The sequence below is a fragment of the Osmerus eperlanus genome, chromosome 19, assembly GCF_963692335.1.
Source record: "Osmerus eperlanus chromosome 19, fOsmEpe2.1, whole genome shotgun sequence".
NCBI lineage: Eukaryota > Metazoa > Chordata > Actinopteri > Osmeriformes > Osmeridae > Osmerus > Osmerus eperlanus.
In genome coordinates this window covers 4,547,783-4,566,277 of record NC_085036.1, presented here as the reverse complement: position 1 = coordinate 4,566,277, position 18,495 = coordinate 4,547,783, and the positions used below count along the sequence as shown (strand labels likewise).

The 18,495-nt window shown below is 41.1% G+C and overlaps 1 protein-coding gene across 2 annotated transcripts in view; it reads right to left on the bottom strand.

Moving 5' to 3' along the window:
• erg (ETS transcription factor ERG) overlaps positions 1–18,495 on the bottom strand; it is a 95,151-nt gene that overhangs the window by 55,387 nt on the left and 21,269 nt on the right. The window lies entirely within an intron of this gene.

The window sequence follows — 18,495 nt, the reverse complement described above, 5'->3', positions numbered from 1 at the left end:
GAGCAACGTATTTTGCGGGGCTTGCTAAAAAAAGTTTCTAATGCCCTATTATACGGGAAGGCTTCAGGAGATGGTCCATTGATGGAGATCCTCAGGCAAGCTGCCAGGTGTTCTCTCTGTAGTTGGTTCCTGAGGTCTGTTTTCACCTGAAGATAAAGCAAAATGCTAATTATTATCAATACAAACTGCAACAATATAAAGACGTTGGGAATTTCAATGTATTGCTATTACTCTGTTCATTGTGGAGAAATCCCGTTCGCAGTTGACTGAGGAAACAGGGATAACCAGAGCAATGCTCGCAAGAAGGCTCAGGCAGGGGTAGAGGTTGGCCCACTCATCAAATTCACTTGCCAGTAAACTCAAGAGCTCCTCCTGGTTCTTGTTCTTGAAATATAAGGGTTTGTCATGGCATTAGTGTGATGTGTGTGTTGTGAGTGAACAGTCAGGTCAATTCACTCACTCACCTTGAATATCCCAGTAAGGACATGGTTCTTGAACGAGAGCCACTCCTGAATTACTTCCTTCTCATGTTGAGGGCAACATTTCCTTGAAAGAGTCTGCAGATGAGCGATATTCACTGTGTCATCTTTTAGAGCAGCTGACTGTGGCCCCAAGACATGGAAGGCTCCAAGGATGTCCAGATTATGGAATCTCTTCTCCAGATTTTTTTCCAGGCCAGTTATGTACGGGTGAATGATCTACAATTACAAGATTGGCATCTTTTTAGGAAGAGCCTACACTCAGTTTTGATAATAGGCATCAATGGCCAAACCAGACAGTATGTTCAGTTCAGGACTAATAATTATCTTTTAAAAAGTTTTAAAATGTGCCATTTAGGCCTGCACTAATCAATTTTTAATCTTGTCATGTGAAGACAGTGAAGCTCACCTAACAAGAGTGCTGTACTCATGCACTAAGCAAATTATCATTTACCTCTCGCTGGAATCTGGCCCATTTCCCCACCCGTGACTCATCTTGGACCTCTCGCCCTCTCCTATCCCTCTCGTCCTCGTGCTGAATGTTAAAGGCTCCAAGTCCTTGGGGATCATCAAGGGATCATCAAGGTCCTCATGGAGGCGAGACAAGAAGGATCCAGGGAGTGGAGTTTGTCCAGCCTATTTTATATTTTTTAGAGTCTGGATTGTCACAGGAACCTAAATTTAAAAAAACATTTCCAGCCATTTAGTGCATGCAAACAATAATTTCAATGCATCACATCAAGCAGATTTGAATTAGATTGTGCACATTTATCATACCTGCTCTTTGATATGTAAGAAATTTACATGTGCTATCTGAAAGATTTTAGAGAGGCAGGCAAGGTGGGGCAAAACATCGGCCTGGAGGTACACGGCAGCCACAAATCTGTACGTAGCACAGAATGTGTAGAGTCCCTTTGCCCCAGGACATTTGCGCACTTCTGCCTCCTCTGCCAAGGCTCCAAGGACGGCACTCAGGTTCCTCTGTAGGGTCTCAATGGCCTTGTGCTGTGAGAGCCAGCGTGTGTCCTTCACTTCCTGTAGATGTCATATGCAATAATGATTAGTTATGAATAGACAGAAGATAACTATTAGTATCAGAATCAGAATAATATTACCTTTAGCTTCAAGTCACTGACACCCAGGGTTATGGATGCAGCCTTGAGAGTGGCAGTACGATTTGCACTGTTTCTAAAATACAGGTAGAGGTCCTGCAAGTGGTTTCTGAAAGTGGCCATGTATTTCACATCATTTGATGCATCTTTGCAGGCAAGGGCCAGTCTGTGGGCAGCACAGGCCACGGTCACAAGTTTGGGGAAGCTGTCAGTTAGCTGCTTTGCAACCCCATTCAAACGCCCTATATTTAAAAAACAACATTTAGTCACAATATTTAGGGATTCAACCGCCAAGATACTCTCACATGGTTTAAAATAATTACCTGTCATTACGGCTGCCCCATCAGTCCCGAGCCCATACAGCCTCTCTGTTGGGATACCTTTCTCTAGTAGCACTTTTTTAACAGCTGACACAATGGTGTCAGCTTTTCCATCCAGAACAGTGACAAGATCCAGAAATTGGTTCACTACTTTTCCCTGTGTATCCATGTATCTGTGAGAAAAGCATTTAGTATCCACAGTACTTCAACAGGGACCAACATGTAAATCTGACAAAGAAAATAAATGCATACCTGACATGCGGATCGAGCTGCTTGGACACAGACACATCTGTGCTTTCATCTATTTCCAGGCTAATTGCCTGTGATGCTCTTATGGCCATCAGAATAGGCTCCTCAATTTCCTGAGATAAAATCTCAAGCATCTCATCAATTATTCGATAAGACCTGTAATTGTTCCTATGGTCAATCTAGACATTGGGAAAGGGAAAACATGTATAGTCATTAAAGTAAAGATTAAATGTATGTTTAAATAATAGGTGACATTTATCTTACGGTTTAGGTGTGTTACCTTTAACTTCTTAACCCTTGTGTTATCTTCGGGTCATTCTGACCCATCAGTCATTGTGACCCACCGTCGTATTGCGACAAATTTACCGCATACAAAGACAAAGTGAAGCATTTTCTTTTAACAGCTAGGCTGTCTCAGACCCCCCACATTGCAAAGGTTAAAAGAAAATTATTTTAATTTGTTTTTGTATTGGGTAAAATTGGGTAAACACAACGATGGTTCGTTATGAACCTTTGGGTCATGTGACCCGAAGGCAGCACGAGGGTTAAAGTAATCACACCCCAAAAGCTCTGCCAGGCTCAGAAGCTTTGAGTAGTTGGTGTGGTGGGCCTTTTCATTTTTTACCAGCCAGTAGAGACACTTGAAGCCACCAATGATGGCCTCGTGCTCTAGCACAATAGTAGGCTCGAAAGAGTCCATTACAGAGACACCTGTTAATGCCAAAATTGTTAGAAAATAATTTGGGCGTATACTAAATGAAGTTATATTATTATTATTATATATGATCTGCTATTGGACTCAGAAGTTACCGGATGCAAGAGATGCCTGGCATCTGATGCTCTCCTGGTGGTGCTCTTTGGTGATGTGCCGCTCGAAATAGTCTTTCCTGTAGGTATTGGCCCCGACCTCAACAAAAGCCCTCTTTGTGGCACCTTTCTTGGGTGCAGGCTTGTGCTGCCTGCACAGTCTACAAAACATCCCTTAAAAGTACATTGATAATTAATGAAATTAGTTAAATAGACATTCCACAGTCACATTTTGTGTTTTTTTATTATCATAATACATTTATTACATAAATAATAATCATATAAAAAGAATAATCAATACAAATATATTTCAGATTATTTGTAAAGGATAGAATAGTATCCAGCCATTAAGTTTACCATGCTGTGTGTGGTACAACCATGGCTTGAACTGAAGCATGTTCAACCACTCAGGGTTGAATCCAGTGCCCCTGTGTTTGGTGCCTTTGGATGTTGCCAAAGTCCTGTATGCTAGAAACAGAAGAATATAAATGATTTCCCTTGTCCTGGAACCTGCTTTCTTACCTGCCTGTTTCCACATCTGTTTGTACACCTTACCTGTTGTTTCAGCTGTCTCTCTCACAGCAGCATGGATGCTGTCATCCTCTCCTACTCTTTCTTCAAGGCCTAAAGAAACTATTTCTTTCTCTCCCTGACCCTGTCTTTTTTGCCTGAGCAGCACTGGTTGAAGCCTGAAAATATTGTAAACAAATTAATAACAAAACTAATTACTATACTGGTCGGACTGTTCAGCGCTGTTTCAGACTGATACCTCCGGTTCTGGCTGGTCCTCATCCTCAATACGTGCCTTTTTCAGAAAGTACTTTTCTATACTCATCTGGATTGAAGCAGCAAACATTGTGTTAAAGTAAAAACATTACATTCACAGCTGCTACATATAACCTAGCATAATGTTTATACCTCGACAACCCAACTGCATTTTACCGAAAACTTGCGACTAGTTAGATAACTTTCAGGGAATCGCTTGTTTGCTAAGGGTCGGGACTCCAACATTAATACACTGACAACATTGTATTGAAATATAATATTTTTTATAGCACTTTTTATTGTGTAAAGAGATACCAACCTTTCGTAAACTTTCGCCAGCCGTCTTCTCTGCACCAATTAGGCCAAATAGGATGATCTCGTTTTCATGACACGCGAGACAGACGTGGTGTGCACGGAGGGGAGGGGCTGTGTGTGCGTTTGTATGTGAGACGCGTGAGTGACAGACACGGAGGGAGAGGAAATGCAACTGAACGAGTACGCTGCGTGTTCGTAATAGCGTAAAAAAAACGAAACTCAATGTGTGGCGGCCGGTGTTTAACCTGTGGCGCACCGCCACGAAATAGTATATGTGTGGGAAACACTGTGAGTAATCCAAAAGTAATGTAAATAGTTACTTTCAGCAGTGAGTAATCTAGTAAAGTAAAGCATTACTTTAAAAAAGTAACTAGTAATGTGTAATCTATTACTTTTTTTGAGTAACTACCCCAACACTGGCAGTAACACACAGGGGGCAGTAGTGGACATTCTCTTTTGTAGCCAAAAACACATACACACACAAACAAAAAACATTCAAATTCAACTCAACCATCTACGACCAACATGAAATATGGGTTTCTCTTATTTAAGGCTCTATGCCAGGGGTACACAATTGGCGGACCTCGGTCTTTGTTAAGGTTCTATCTCGACCTAGACACGTTTCTCATAAATAATTGTTCAATTAAATACTGATGAAGCAACCGTTACTTTCAATGAACCAGGCGCTTTGCTAGACATAAAGCTCTACTAGGGCACAGGCCCCTACTCATTATAAAACAGTTCCTGGACGTAAATTTGATGTCAGCTTTGATAAGGACATCAATAGTTAATCCGAGCGTGCAGTAGCACAAAAAACAATTTATTTCGCCATAAATTGAGCTCTAATACTTTTTTTGAGCTTCCTGCAATATAATACATTGGACTCATGTTGTTATTATGTCAAAATAAGAAAATCGGTTGGCCAATTATTTTCTGATTTTCTTTAGTTTCCAAATGTTTTCTTAACCTACCTCAATTCCGACTTGCCTGCTGACACCTGGACTTGTGTGCGTGGTGCAATGGCCATTGTAGCAAGCACTGAAGAGCGCGTGGACATGGGCACGCATCAGTTTGTGTTTTCAACTGGTTGATTTAACAAGCCTTGTTGGGATGACTGTTGATAAATGAATGCACTGACGAATAAAGTAAATTGTTAACACAACTTTTAACTTTCTTTTTACCAGTAAAAAGGGTCTAGCGACGCCCCTGCAATGAACACATATTGCGCTGGCTCAGCACAGCTGGGAAGTACTCTGTTTATTAAGGCTCCGTCACACCATAACGTTCTGGTTAACGTTCTCTGAAAGTTCTAATCGTTCAATTTCAAGCATTCTAGGGCGAGGTGGACACATCTGGCGTGTGACTAACATGTGACTATAACGCATGACTAGCGTGGGACTGACGCATGAGTAGTGTATAACAGCGACCAAGTAAGACACCCCTGAAAACTATTAGCGTGTGATGACGTGTGACGTGTGACGAAAGCAAACGATGAAAACAACGTTTGCTTTCGCAAACGATGAATAACAACCAAGTAACGCTAGGGGAACGACTGACTAACGATAGCCAAACGCGTGCAACGTTAGTCAAACGTCCACAAACGTTCTTCAGCGTTATCCAGCGTTGTGTGGGCGTCACCTGCGCCCACACAACGCTCTTCTGGCGCTATACCAGCACTATACCACAGGGTTTTTCCTGGGTCAAAATGGGTCTTCGGTGCTCCAAAAAAAAAATATATATATATATATATATATTCTTTTTTTTCTAATTTTTTTAAATCAATGTATTTATTCACAGGTATTTTGCCCCCCCCCCCCCCCCCCCCCAAATTCACAAGTGGCGGCAAGTCCTTTTAGTGCAGCAATATATTCTGACAAAGACTCTCCGTTTTGTTGCACGCAAAGTATAACGCTCACTTAACACGTTCTTCTTTGGCACATTAAATTCCCTTAGAGCTTTTACAATGTCATCATATGTAGATTCAGACGGCTTTTTCGGAGCTAGCAAGTCTCTCAGTAATGAGAAAGTCTTTGCACCTACCACAGATAAGAAAACGGCCCTTCGTTTTTCTTGTTCAATTCCGTTGGCTTCCACAAATTGTGCATAACGTTGCTCATACGTTCCAAAACTTTCGCTGCTCTCGTCGAAGCACAAGCCCGTCTCACTGCTAAAGACAGCCATCTCTGGTTCACTTGCTTGCTAGTTGCTAGTTTCTTTCGTCGACGTTAGCATTTTCGATCAGCTTCAAAACTAAATTGTGGTTAAATCACGTCAAAAACAGTGTTTGTGTAGTCTAGTAGCCAGTGCCGCCGCTCCCATAACGCGCACTATGCGCATTACTGTTAAACATTATCTATGCATTTTACAAGTAACTGACGCCAGCTAGCTGTTACTTTACATTCTATGATGCTTTTATATTCGATATATCAAATAGTTTTAAAATGAGTAAGGTGGAGAGCTCCTTGGTTAAACCAGGCTAAGAAACGCAAGGTAGCTACGTAGGGCTGAAAAATTAAGAGACAAAAAGACATCACATTCTCTAGACAAGATTTTACCAATTGAAAAACGGCTTGTAAAAAGTTTATTTTACATAAAGCTCAAAAAACTATTTTGCGCTCAAAGAAAGGCCCCAAAAATTTGCTCGCGCGCGTTGTGCTCGCATTACTTTTAGAAATCGTAACTAGCATTGCATCAAACACGGGGGGGGGGGGGGGGCTTGAGCCTTGTTGCCCAGGGCACAGAAAATTGTTAAATCGGCCCTGAACCGGCGCAATGGTAACGTTGTTTGCTTTCAAAGTGCGTCTTATATTCCAGTGCGGTTTATACTCCGATTTACAAACCCAAAGTGCTCATTCTGGGGGGGTGCGCCTTATACACGAACACTATGCGGCTTATTTTCCGAAAAATACGGTAATCAGATAGACGAGAGATCGTTCCCAATTTAGCCTAACATTGTGTTTACATCTGTGTTAGTAGGTATAATAAATAATACCTGCACTGTGTACTAGCTTGTACACTGACATTCTAAAATTATACATCCAAAGGGTTTCTTATCACACAGATTTAATGTGGTCTTGTTTAGGTAGGCCAATTCCCAAACTTTTCTTTGCTATTAGTTAACATAATATATATGAACATAAATATTATACTGTAAATTTGTAATATTTTTGGGCACCAAGTTATTTATATTTTTCAAGTCCATTTCTGCTTGATTTCTGCAACCTGTCAAGTCAAATTGCAGCGTTTTTTTGGGGTGTTTAAATTCACTTTGTTTTGTAAATAAACTATGCACTGTGTTATTTCTGTAACACAGAAATGCTATTATAAGTCCCTGGTGCTTGAGCTTTTTTTCCTAAAAATATTTTGGATGTTCCAGCACTTATAGACCCAGATTATACTGTATGTATTAATGAAAACAGTGACCCAAGACTCTGGACTATGGACCCCCTGAAGTAGCCTTGCCCACCCCTTGGCCACCCCATGTATAAAACTGTAGTTCCGCCACTGGTTGGAGAGCTCACTGTCTGCTGTCTCTGGTGTCAGTTTTTACTGTTACAGCTCAGGGGAACATTTCATTTATATGCATCTGTATGTTTCACTCATTGAACAAATCAATTCTAATTCTACACAGTTTTGTTCGGCTTGACGTAGCGTCCATTATCTTGGTCGTAGGTAGGCAGCGAGGGGCAGAGCTTCAGCTCCTTCAGGCGACACGCCCCCCAGTCTCAAGCAGAGAAGACTGCTGATTTTCTCAAGATTTCAAAGCCTAATTTAACATACTTGTCAGTGTTTTTTTTCCATTCGAATTTGGATGGGTAGTTAATAACACATTATTCTGTGGTGTGGTGAACTTAAAACTCGTTTTCAATTCCACTTTACAGGATCTTTAAACAAGTTACAATTAAACAACATGAACCTCAAAAGTGCAAGAGTGTACCTGTAGGAAAGCAAGAATACGCAACAATAATATAATTCAAAGCGAGTACAAGAAGTAAAATCAGTTTCAACTTGTTGTGTATTCATTGTTACTACAGCTCCCATGATCCTTCCTGTCATGGGGGAACTATAAAGGGGGTGCACTCCCCACTTTCACTCTCTGGTAATTGACTCTTCCTTCACTCCACTCTGCGCTCCTGATGAGCCAGGGCAACCTGTAATGACTAACTAGTTAATACATACCAGTTACAGTAATGGCTTCTCCAACGCTTCTTATTTCTTAAATGCGTGCCCCCACTCGGACACAACAAACTTTCGACGAGGAGTGGATTTCTTAACATAATATTTTGATCGAACGAGTTGCAATAAAGTACTCACATTAAGGATAGTTAGGACTGCGTTCATAAAGTGATATAACATTTTAGTTGACATTGTCCAGGGCCCCTTAGATGTCATGTGCCCCTGGGCAAGTGCCCAGTTGCCCTAATGGTTAATCCGGCCTTGTGCCGGTTAACGTTGAACGGACCACTGCTCACGATTGATTACTTGCCATCTAACTAGACAACATTCATCAGGGTGAACACTCAAATGATCTAAAGAGCATAGCATTACACATTTCAAAACAGAACGAACACAACTTTAGAACTCCAAACAATGCTTATTTAACTAAGCTAATGCCCTTAACTTAGAAGGTTTTCACCTTGCCGCAGGGCATTCTGGGTACCAAGAGCAAGGCACGAGTATAGGCGATCTACAGCATTGTGTAACACACTTTGTGGATAGTATGTCCAGAAATAAAGCCAAGTCACTCATTTAGTGGCAGAATCCATTGTTATGTCTACAAAATTATTTTAGATATAGTGTAAGTTTAGCTAACTTGCAAATCCTGAGGATAGCCTACTGTAGCAGACCTTTCTATGTGACAACGGACAAGGGTGTTTTGTCCCTCAGGATTTGCCGTAGGTTTGATGCTGATCATTTTACTGATACAGTTCTTTGAATCTCCTTCAGTAAAATGAACGAATCTTTTTTCGAGTCATTCGTTCATTTCAACGGGAGGGGGGGGGCTATCCGTCCACTGCAAACACGTATCATATTATCATGTAGGTTAGTGCATGACATGTGCACCAGCAGATACTATTTTAAAAGAAATTCCTGCATTAAAATAATGTATCATGACAGTTTGTATGATTTGGTCCATTATTATCACACTAGCATTTAATTATCACGGCAAACAATCAAAACGAATAAATTTGGCAGACCGGTGTAAAAATTTACCTAATCTCTATGACTTAAACTTCCTTTTAAGTTTTTCCCTTCTCGTGATATTTTCAGGCATTTAGCCTACTCATATTGCATTCATTCATTAATAAAGAACCCCCTTTGAAGACTATTCAACGACGTTACCGGCAGTAGAAGATGGAATCGCGATTCAAACAGTACCATCTGCTAACTGAAAATATGCCCCCAAAAACGTAAATAAGCTTGACATTTATTTAGTGGGGAATCGCTCATTCATAAAAAGCTCACTGGTAGCGATCATTGTCACTAACAACGCAAAATGCGATATAGCCCTGTGTGGAGAAGCTGCCCCGGTAAATTGTACTACTACGGTACAGTACTAGACTACTGCTGTGTTCGTCTTGGTAGCGATTGCGTTGGTTGAATTTGATTTAACGTTCCGTTGTACGGTTTAGGCTGAAATTAATTATTTTCATGAACAGATTGACAAAGTTTAGGCTGTGGCAATGAAGTTAAGGTTAGTAGTTAGATAGACTTTTGATTTAAGTAAGGGGAGTGCCAACATGTTCTGTCGCCGTTTGACTTCCTACAGCTGTGTAGATGTTTTTGTAGTGTCTCGCGTAGGCTACAGCGTTGCAGTAAGCAACACTGGTTTGAAACCACAGGTAATGATAATTTCACCCACAAATCGTTTACTTGTAATGTAATGTCATAATAAATCCTACAACGAAAATGTATTTGTGAGGAATGTTTATTTTAACGATTGAAAACAGATGCATCATAGACCACTGTAGTATGTGTTGCCCGGGCAACAGAGGCTAATGTCATGATGCTAATACTTCAGTGACATAGTAGACTACTGTTTCCGAAAGTAGATGTACTTCCTTAATAAAATCAGCTTATATTGTACATTACACGTCACAATTGTGTGTCATATCACAAAGTAAAATTAGTAAATAGTTATCACCTGGCCTCTTTGCTTGTGGCATTTCTGCAGCTGCCTTGCAGTAAAGCAATTAGCTTAGCTATTTCCCAGAAGTTAACGAGCTGCTAAACTAATGTTCTGCTAGAGGTAGTCACGCGAGTTTTCGTGACGTTAGTGACGTAAGTAGCGTCATTGACTGTGGCTAGCAAGTTAGCCACCGTTAGCTTCACTTTTCGCCACAAAAACTTAATTTCCACTTAAACCATGCAACGGAACGTAAATCCCAATAGAAGCAACTCAATCGCTACCAAGACGAAACTTTTGACACCTAGGTTGTCCATGTAGGCCAAATATTGACTGAGTTTTAGGGGGGCAAAAAGAAGAAAAAAAAAATATATATATATGTGAGAGTACAAAGGTTGTGCCCTTGCCGAAGGCAAAGCACACCCAATAATATATATGTGAGAGAACAAAGGTTGTGCCCTTGCCGAAGGCAAAGCACACCCAAATAACAAAACCAGTCAGTATGATGACTTGAGCGAATATCATTCACGTCTTACAGCGGCCACGCGAAAGGGAATGAGGAAACTGTTTCCTCTACTAAAAAATACAATGCGGCTCACATGATAATAAAAGGATCCAAAGACTCATAGAAAGACCGAGTCGGTAAATGAACGAATCGTTCGTTTCCTCTAGCTACCAGTACAGAGCCTATGCAGGTCACGTGAAAAATGATCCAAAGACTCGTAGAAAGACCGAGTCGGGAAATGAACGAATCGTTCGTTTCCTCTAGCTACCACTACAGAGCCTATGCAGGTCACGTGAAAAATGATCCAAAGACTCGTAGAAAGACCGAGTCGGGAAATGAACGAATCGTTCGTTTCCTCTAGCTACCACTACAGAGCCTATGCAGGTCACGTGAAAAATGATCCAAAGACTCGTAGAAAGACCGAGTCGGGAAATGAACGAATCGTTACAATTAGATCACGATCATATACAATTAGATCTAAAACGAACTTACAAAGAGCTCGGTTACACTACCAAAGTTGAATTAGTAATGTTGTTAGCAATGCTAGCGTTATTTTGCTAGAGCTAGCTAGGCTATAACATTTCACTGGGTCTTGTAGATCTTGAGACGAAGCCACTTTTTTGTTCTAAAACCGGATTATAAACTGCTTCGAAATATAAGCCGCACAAGCACAAAACTGTAAAATCGGAGTACAAGCCTACTGACTGTCTCAGTTTGTCTGTTATTGGAGTTGAAGTTCTAACATTAACTTACACAGCTACTGTAGGCTATTCGTAAAAAATGTTAAGGAAACCTAAACCCAATGCAAACCTCAAAACTTACTTCAAATTTTATGCCTTTTTCAATCGCGAAAAGAGCTTGTGGAGCTTTGGAAATATTCTATATTCTGCTGTCTGTTCTTCTTATTCTTCTGTATCTCGCAACAAACTAGTGATGTGCCGTTCGTGAACGATTCGTTCATTTTGAACGAATCCTTACAAGGACTCGGGAGTAACGAGTCCTCTCAAAGAGTGATTCGTTAATTTTCTCGTGGCCGCGCATCGGGACTGTTGCATAGGCTCGTCCAAGTAAACAGAAATGATTCGTTCATTTCCCGACTCGGTCTTCGGGTACGATTCTTTGGATCATTTTTCACATGACCTGCATAGGCTCTGTAGTGGTAGCTAGAGGAAACACTAGAGGGAACGATTCGTTCATTTCCAGACTCAGTCTTTCTACGAGTCTTTGGATCATTTTACACGTGACCTGCATAGGCTCTGTACTGTTAGCTAGAGGAAACTAACGATTCGTTCATTTCCCGACTCGGTCTTTCTACGAGTCTTTGGATCATTTTTCATGTGACCCGCATTGTATTTTTTAGTAGAGGAAAAAGTTTCCTCATTCCCTTTCGCGTGGCCGCTGTTTCAGTAAGACGTGAATGATATTCGCTCAAGTCATCATACTGACGTAAAAACAGCTGATTTTTTACGTCAGTATGATGACAAAACCGATCGTTTTACATACAGCTGTAAAACGATCGGTTTCGAAAAAGAGGAATTTGTGAACTCACAAATTCCGCATCACCTTTGTCACGCCCCAACATTTACATACAGACCAGCTATCTGGTGTTCTGGCCCAGGATCTCAGACACTAGTTTAGCTGCGCGCTGCTCTGTGTACTTCCACGCAAACAACAAAGGAGAAAGTTTGAAAGTTTTTAAAGTATATTGAAAATGGACCAGTAAATGGAGTGTTCCAGGCTGTACTGGGAATGCTGACACTTTTCATAATCTTCCCAAGGAACCAGACACTGGACGGGCATGGCTGATGTTTTTCTATGAGAAGCTCCCTGTGAAGTTCGACACTCATTTATTCCTTTGCTCGAACCATTTCACCAAAGACAGTTTTGAATGAAAACCTTGGACAATTTAAAGAAGGATTTGCTAAGACGCTGTTGCTGAAAATAGGTGCGGTTCCAACCTTATGCTCATCACAAACGCAAGCCAAGTATAATTTTGTAACAGTTAGCCTATTAGCAATGCTAACGTCTCCTGTATCTAGCATAGATAGAATGCTTAATACGTTTCATAACACATCAACATTAGGGATGGGTGATACCAATCATTTTCTTTTCGATCCGATACCAAGTACTTTCAAGTCCAGTATCGTCGATATCGATACAGATACTTCTATGAAATATTTTTATTTGAGTAATTTTATAATGCATTCTGAAAGCCATCGTTATTAATATTAAATAAACTGCAATAAGCATTGTTGCCTCCTCTGCTTGCGTCAGCTGTACTTCGTTGTGCTCTTTAGTGTGTTTAACTTTTAGATGCTTGTCATGTTTGTGGTATTGCCACAATGGCGTATTGTTGTTTGACAATTGTCACATGAAGCTTCATCGTTGTTAACTGGAATGAAATAACTCCAGATTATGCTTCTTTTTCTTTCAGTCATGACCGCAGCAATGCACTCGAATCTGAGCTGAGTGTGCTTTCACTGAGTGAGAGAGCGCGGCACGCTGCCGCTGATGAACTCATGATGAGCACAGACACAGCGGAAGAAAAAATAGTTCCCATTGACTTTCTTATTTAAGTACATTTCTATACTATACGACCTACTACTATTATAAAAGTATTCTAAAATCACTAGTTTAAAAGAAATCCCACGTAGAATCAATATTTCAAATTGAGAATCGATCCTTTTGATACAATGCTAGTATCGAAAATATCAATACTTTAGGATCGATCCGCCCATCCCTAATCAACATACCTTTAGGCCGTAAGGTGAACCCTGTTATCGTTTCAACCCGCTCCACAGTCTGGCATCTACATAATCTTTAGCTCATAAAAAAAGAACGAGTCCTGCTAAGCTACCAAAAAAAAGTTTGTCGCTGAAATTCGATTGTCGATGCGTCTATGTTTTATGCAGAACTAGTTTCTTCAGAGCGTAATAGGATTTTGGTGGCACGGTTCGACACGTGATCCTTCTACACCAATAAGGTAGCTGCTTTTTGTCAACATGGATGGATATTCATATTGCGGCCTTAACAATCACATAGACGTCCTAAAATTTTGTACAGCCCCTATTTCTGATACCATGGCGGCAGAAATGTAGTCGTGGCGGGCCGCCACGGCAAAATAAACATAGAGGAAACACTGTAACGTGCAAGGTCCCATCCTCTATTTGCCAACCATATCCATCCATGTTGACAAAAAGCAGCTACCTTATTGGTGTAGAACGATCACGTGTCGAACTGTGCCACCAAAATCCTATTAGGCCTACGCTCTGAAGAAAAAACTAAAAAACTAGTTCTGCTTAAAACATAGACGCATCGACAATCGACTGGAATTTCAGCTACAAACTTTTTTTTGGTAGCTTAGCAAAACTTTTTTATGAGCTAAAGATTGTGTAGATGCCAGACTGTGGAGCGGGTTGAAACGATAACAGGGTTCACCTTATGGCCTATAACGTTATTTCATGTTCCTGACTGTGTTCCATTCAAATAAATAACCTGTGTTGTCATGTCAATCTACTATTCAAGATGCATGTTTGTCCAGATCTATTTTTCAGCAAGATAGCTAGAGCTAACCCGGGCCATTTTCAGCCCAACCAATGTTACATACCCTATTCGGAGACCTTAAAGATCCTGTAAAGTAAATTCCATGTTTTGCTTCTAAGTACATTATATACGTGTGAAATGAGTTCCTGAAAGCATGTGCAAAGCGCTAAAACTTTGTCACACTAAAATGTGGAGTTAAACGGAAGAACAGTTTCTCTTCCGTTTTCAGATCAGGTTTTAATGGGCGGAGCCAAAAAATGCCCTATCTACGACATTTCGCGCTATCTACATCAGATCACTCAATGGCTCCTCCTGCTGTACTGTTATTGTAGCCTACATCAGCTAGCTAGCTAGCTTCAGGATGTCTCCCACCACCTGCAACTGCATCTTCCCTGGATGCAAGAATTCCAGTAGCGCTGCAACGCCATTTAAATTCCCTATTGATAATGAAAGGAAAAATGGGTGGATTGATTTTGTGAAGAGCCACGCTCATGGAAAGCTTCGGATAAACTCCAACAGCCGCCTCTGCACTGACCATTTCACGGCGGACAGTTTTAACATGGACCAGAGACAGACGGGGTTCACCAACACATGGCTTCTCTTGCAGCGCGGAGCCGTACTGAGCATCGCCCCTCCGGCCGTTCATCCTCCGGTCGCACCTGGACCATCCACCGCCGCCAGCAGTTCATCACTCAGTTCTGTGTGCTTGTTATAATTATACTATATAACTTTTCCAGAGTTATCTCTGCTATGAGTTAGTGCAAACCGCTAAATTGATATTAGGCTACTCGGTGTAGAATGATGGTATTTTGGTGAAATGGTAGCTAATGTGTTAGAAGTAGCCTAGTTGGAGAGCTCACTGTCTGCTGTCTCTGGTGTCCATTTTTACTGTTACAGCTGAGGGGAACATTTCATTTATATGCATCTGTATGTTTCACTCATTGAACAAATAAATTCTAATTATATACGGTTTTGTTAGGCTTGACATAGCGTCCATTATCTGGGTCGGAGGTAGGCACTAGGCAGCGAGGGGCGGAGCTTCAGCTCCTTCAGGCGACACGCCCCCCCAGTCTCAAGCAGAGAAGATTTTTTCACGATTTCAAAGCCTAATTTAACATACTTGTCGGTGTTGTTTTTTTATTTTAATTTGGATGGGTAGTTAATAACACATTATTCTGTGGTGTGGCAAACTTAAAACTCGTTTCCAGGTCCACTTTACAGGATCTTTAAGGAACAGTGTGAACATTACATTTACATTTATTCATTTAGCAGACGCTTTTATCCAAAGCGACTTCCAAGAGAGAGCTTTACAAAGTGCATAGGTCACTGATCATAACAACGAGATAGCCACAAAACATTGCGAGTAGCCAAAACATGAAGCACACATTGTGAACAACCAAAGTAAGTGCCCAAAGGGAAGAACCATAAGAGCATGTAGTTAAACAAGTTACAATTAAACAATATGAACTGCTATAAGTGCAAGTGTACCTGTGGAAAAAAAGACAAGCAACAATAATAAAAAACAATATATCACAGCGAGTACAAACAATTTTAAATCAGTTACCACTAACCACAAGAGCAACAAGTCTCTGAGCAAGAGTCATTGTGATCCTTGAGGAAACTAACATCGGGTCAAGCGAACCATTCCTAAGTACCGTTGTACTCCCGGAACAAGTGCGTCTTGAGCCTTTTATTGGGCCTGAAGTATTGGGCCTTGAGCGTTTATTGGGCCTGAAGTACCCAATAAACCCAGTCAATGACCCCGTTAAACACACTGTTTAGAAATAACTGACTGAAATGTTGGCTTGACAGTCAACGCAATCATCAATTAGTCAACGCAATCATCAATTATAACATTTATTTTTAAATGTTATAAATAGTTTTTATCGGGGTAAACACATGGTTGGCCGTTTGTTACCAGCGTAGTAAAGTTGGGTGTTAAGTTATAGGCTATAGCCTACAACTAACGTAGTAAATCTTAATACCATGTTTATCCAAATATATCAAATAATATGGTGAATTGTATCATCCTGCAGCCGAATTCGCAAGCGTACGAGTACGAGCCGCCTGTGTGGCAGGTCCAATTTGATAACATGGCCGCCGAAAGGAAAAAGGCTGTACTTCCAGGCACTCCCAGGCGGTTTGCAGCTAATCGCGGTGCTTTGCAGCCAGTGTGTCCCAGGCATAACGTAGTTGCGTCGCAGCCGTAACGCACCGCAGGCACGTCCGGTATGAATAAAGACCCACGCATTTCAACCAGTTCATACAGTTAGGTCCATAAATATTTGGACATTGACACAATTTTCATCATTTTGGCTCTGTATACCACCACAATGGATTTGAAATGAAACAATCAAGATATGCTTTAAGTGCAGACTTTCAGCTTTAATTTCAGGGTATTTACATCCAAATCAGGTGAACGGTGTAGGCATTACAACACATTTTATATGTGCCCCCCCCCCTTTTTAAGGGACCAAAAATAATTGGACAAACTAACATAATCATAAATCTAATTGTCACTTTTAATACTTGGTTGCAAATCCTTTGCAGTCAATGACAGCCTGAAGTCTGGAACCCATAGACATCACCAGACGCTGGGTTTCGTCCCTGGTGATGCTCTGCCAGGCCTCTACTGCAACTGTCTTCAGTTCCTGCTTGTTCTTGGGGCATTTTCCCTTCAGTTTTGTCTTTAGCAAGTGAAATGCATGCTCAATTGGATTTAGGTCAGGTGATTGACTTGGCCATTGCAGAACATTCCACTTCTTTGCCTTAAAAAACTCTTTGGTTGCTTTCGCAGTATGCTTCGGGTCATTGTCCATCTGCACTGTGAAGCGCCGTCCTATGAGTTCTGAAGCATTTGGCTGAATCTGAGCAGATAATATTGCCAGAAACACTTCAGAATTCATCCTACTGCTTTTGTCAGCAGTCACATCATCGATAAATACAAGGGAACCAGTTCCATTGGCAGCCATACATGCCCACACCATAACACTACCTCCACCATGCTTCACTGATGAGGTGGTATGCTTTGGATCATGAGCAGTTCCTTCCCTTCTACATACTCTTCTCTTCCCATCATTCTGGTACAAGTTGATCTTGGTCTCATCTGTCCATAGGATGTTGTTCCAGAACTGTACAGGGTCTTTTAGATGTTTTTTGGCAAACTCTAATCTGGTCTTCCTGTTTTTGAGACACCAATGGTTTACATCTTGTGGTGAACCCTCTGTATTTACTCTGGTGAAGTCTTCTCTTAATTTTTGACTTTGACACAGATACGCCTACCTCCTGGAGAGTGTTCTTGATCTGGCCAACTGTTGTGAAGGGGTTTTTCTTCACCAGGGAAAGAATTCTTCTGTCATCCACCACAGTTGTTTTCCGTGGTCTTCCGGGTCTTTTGGTGTTGCTGAGCTCACCAGTGCGTTCTTTCTTTTTAAGAATGTACCAAACAGTTGATTTGGCCACACCTAATGTTTTTGCTATCTCTCTGATAGGTTTGTTTTGATTTTTCAGCCTAACGATGGCTTGCTTCACTGATGGTGACAGCTCTTTGGACTTCATATTGAGAGTTGACAGCAACAGATTCCAAACACAAATACCATACTTGAAATGAACTCTAGACCTTTTATCTGCTCCTTGTCAATGAAATAACGAACTCCCATGAGGGAATAACATACACCTGGCCATGGAACAGCTGAGCAGCCAATTGTCCAATTACTTTTGGTCCCTTAAAAAGGGGGGGGCCACATATAAAATGTATTGTAATTCCTACACCGTTCACCTGATTTGGATGTAAATACCCTGAAATTAAAGCTGAAAGTCTGCACTTAAAGCACATCTTGATTGTTTCATTTCAAATCCATTGTGGTGGTATACAGAGCCAAAATGATGAAAATTGTGTCAATGTCCAAATATTTATGGACCTAACTGTATCTCAAACGCCACACCTTATATTTCTCACGCTGAGAAGTAAGGGAAAACTTGTCCCGCTATATAGCATTTATGGAAGAGGCGCAGGCATATGGAGGGAGGTTTTCTGACGAGTTTATAGCTGTCAGAGTTAAATGCCACCTACCAGCCAATAAGAGACACCAGCACCCCTCCCCCCCCCTGCCCCAACCAATGGTTTGGATGGATGGCTTTGGGGGGAGAAAATGTTAGTCAATGCTTTAAATTGTAATTGTGCAGCCCTGCTCTATGCTATATCTTTCATTCTTGATTGAAAGTCAAGCAATTAGTCCATAAATTAAGATTTGGCAGGTTTGGAGCTGTGTGG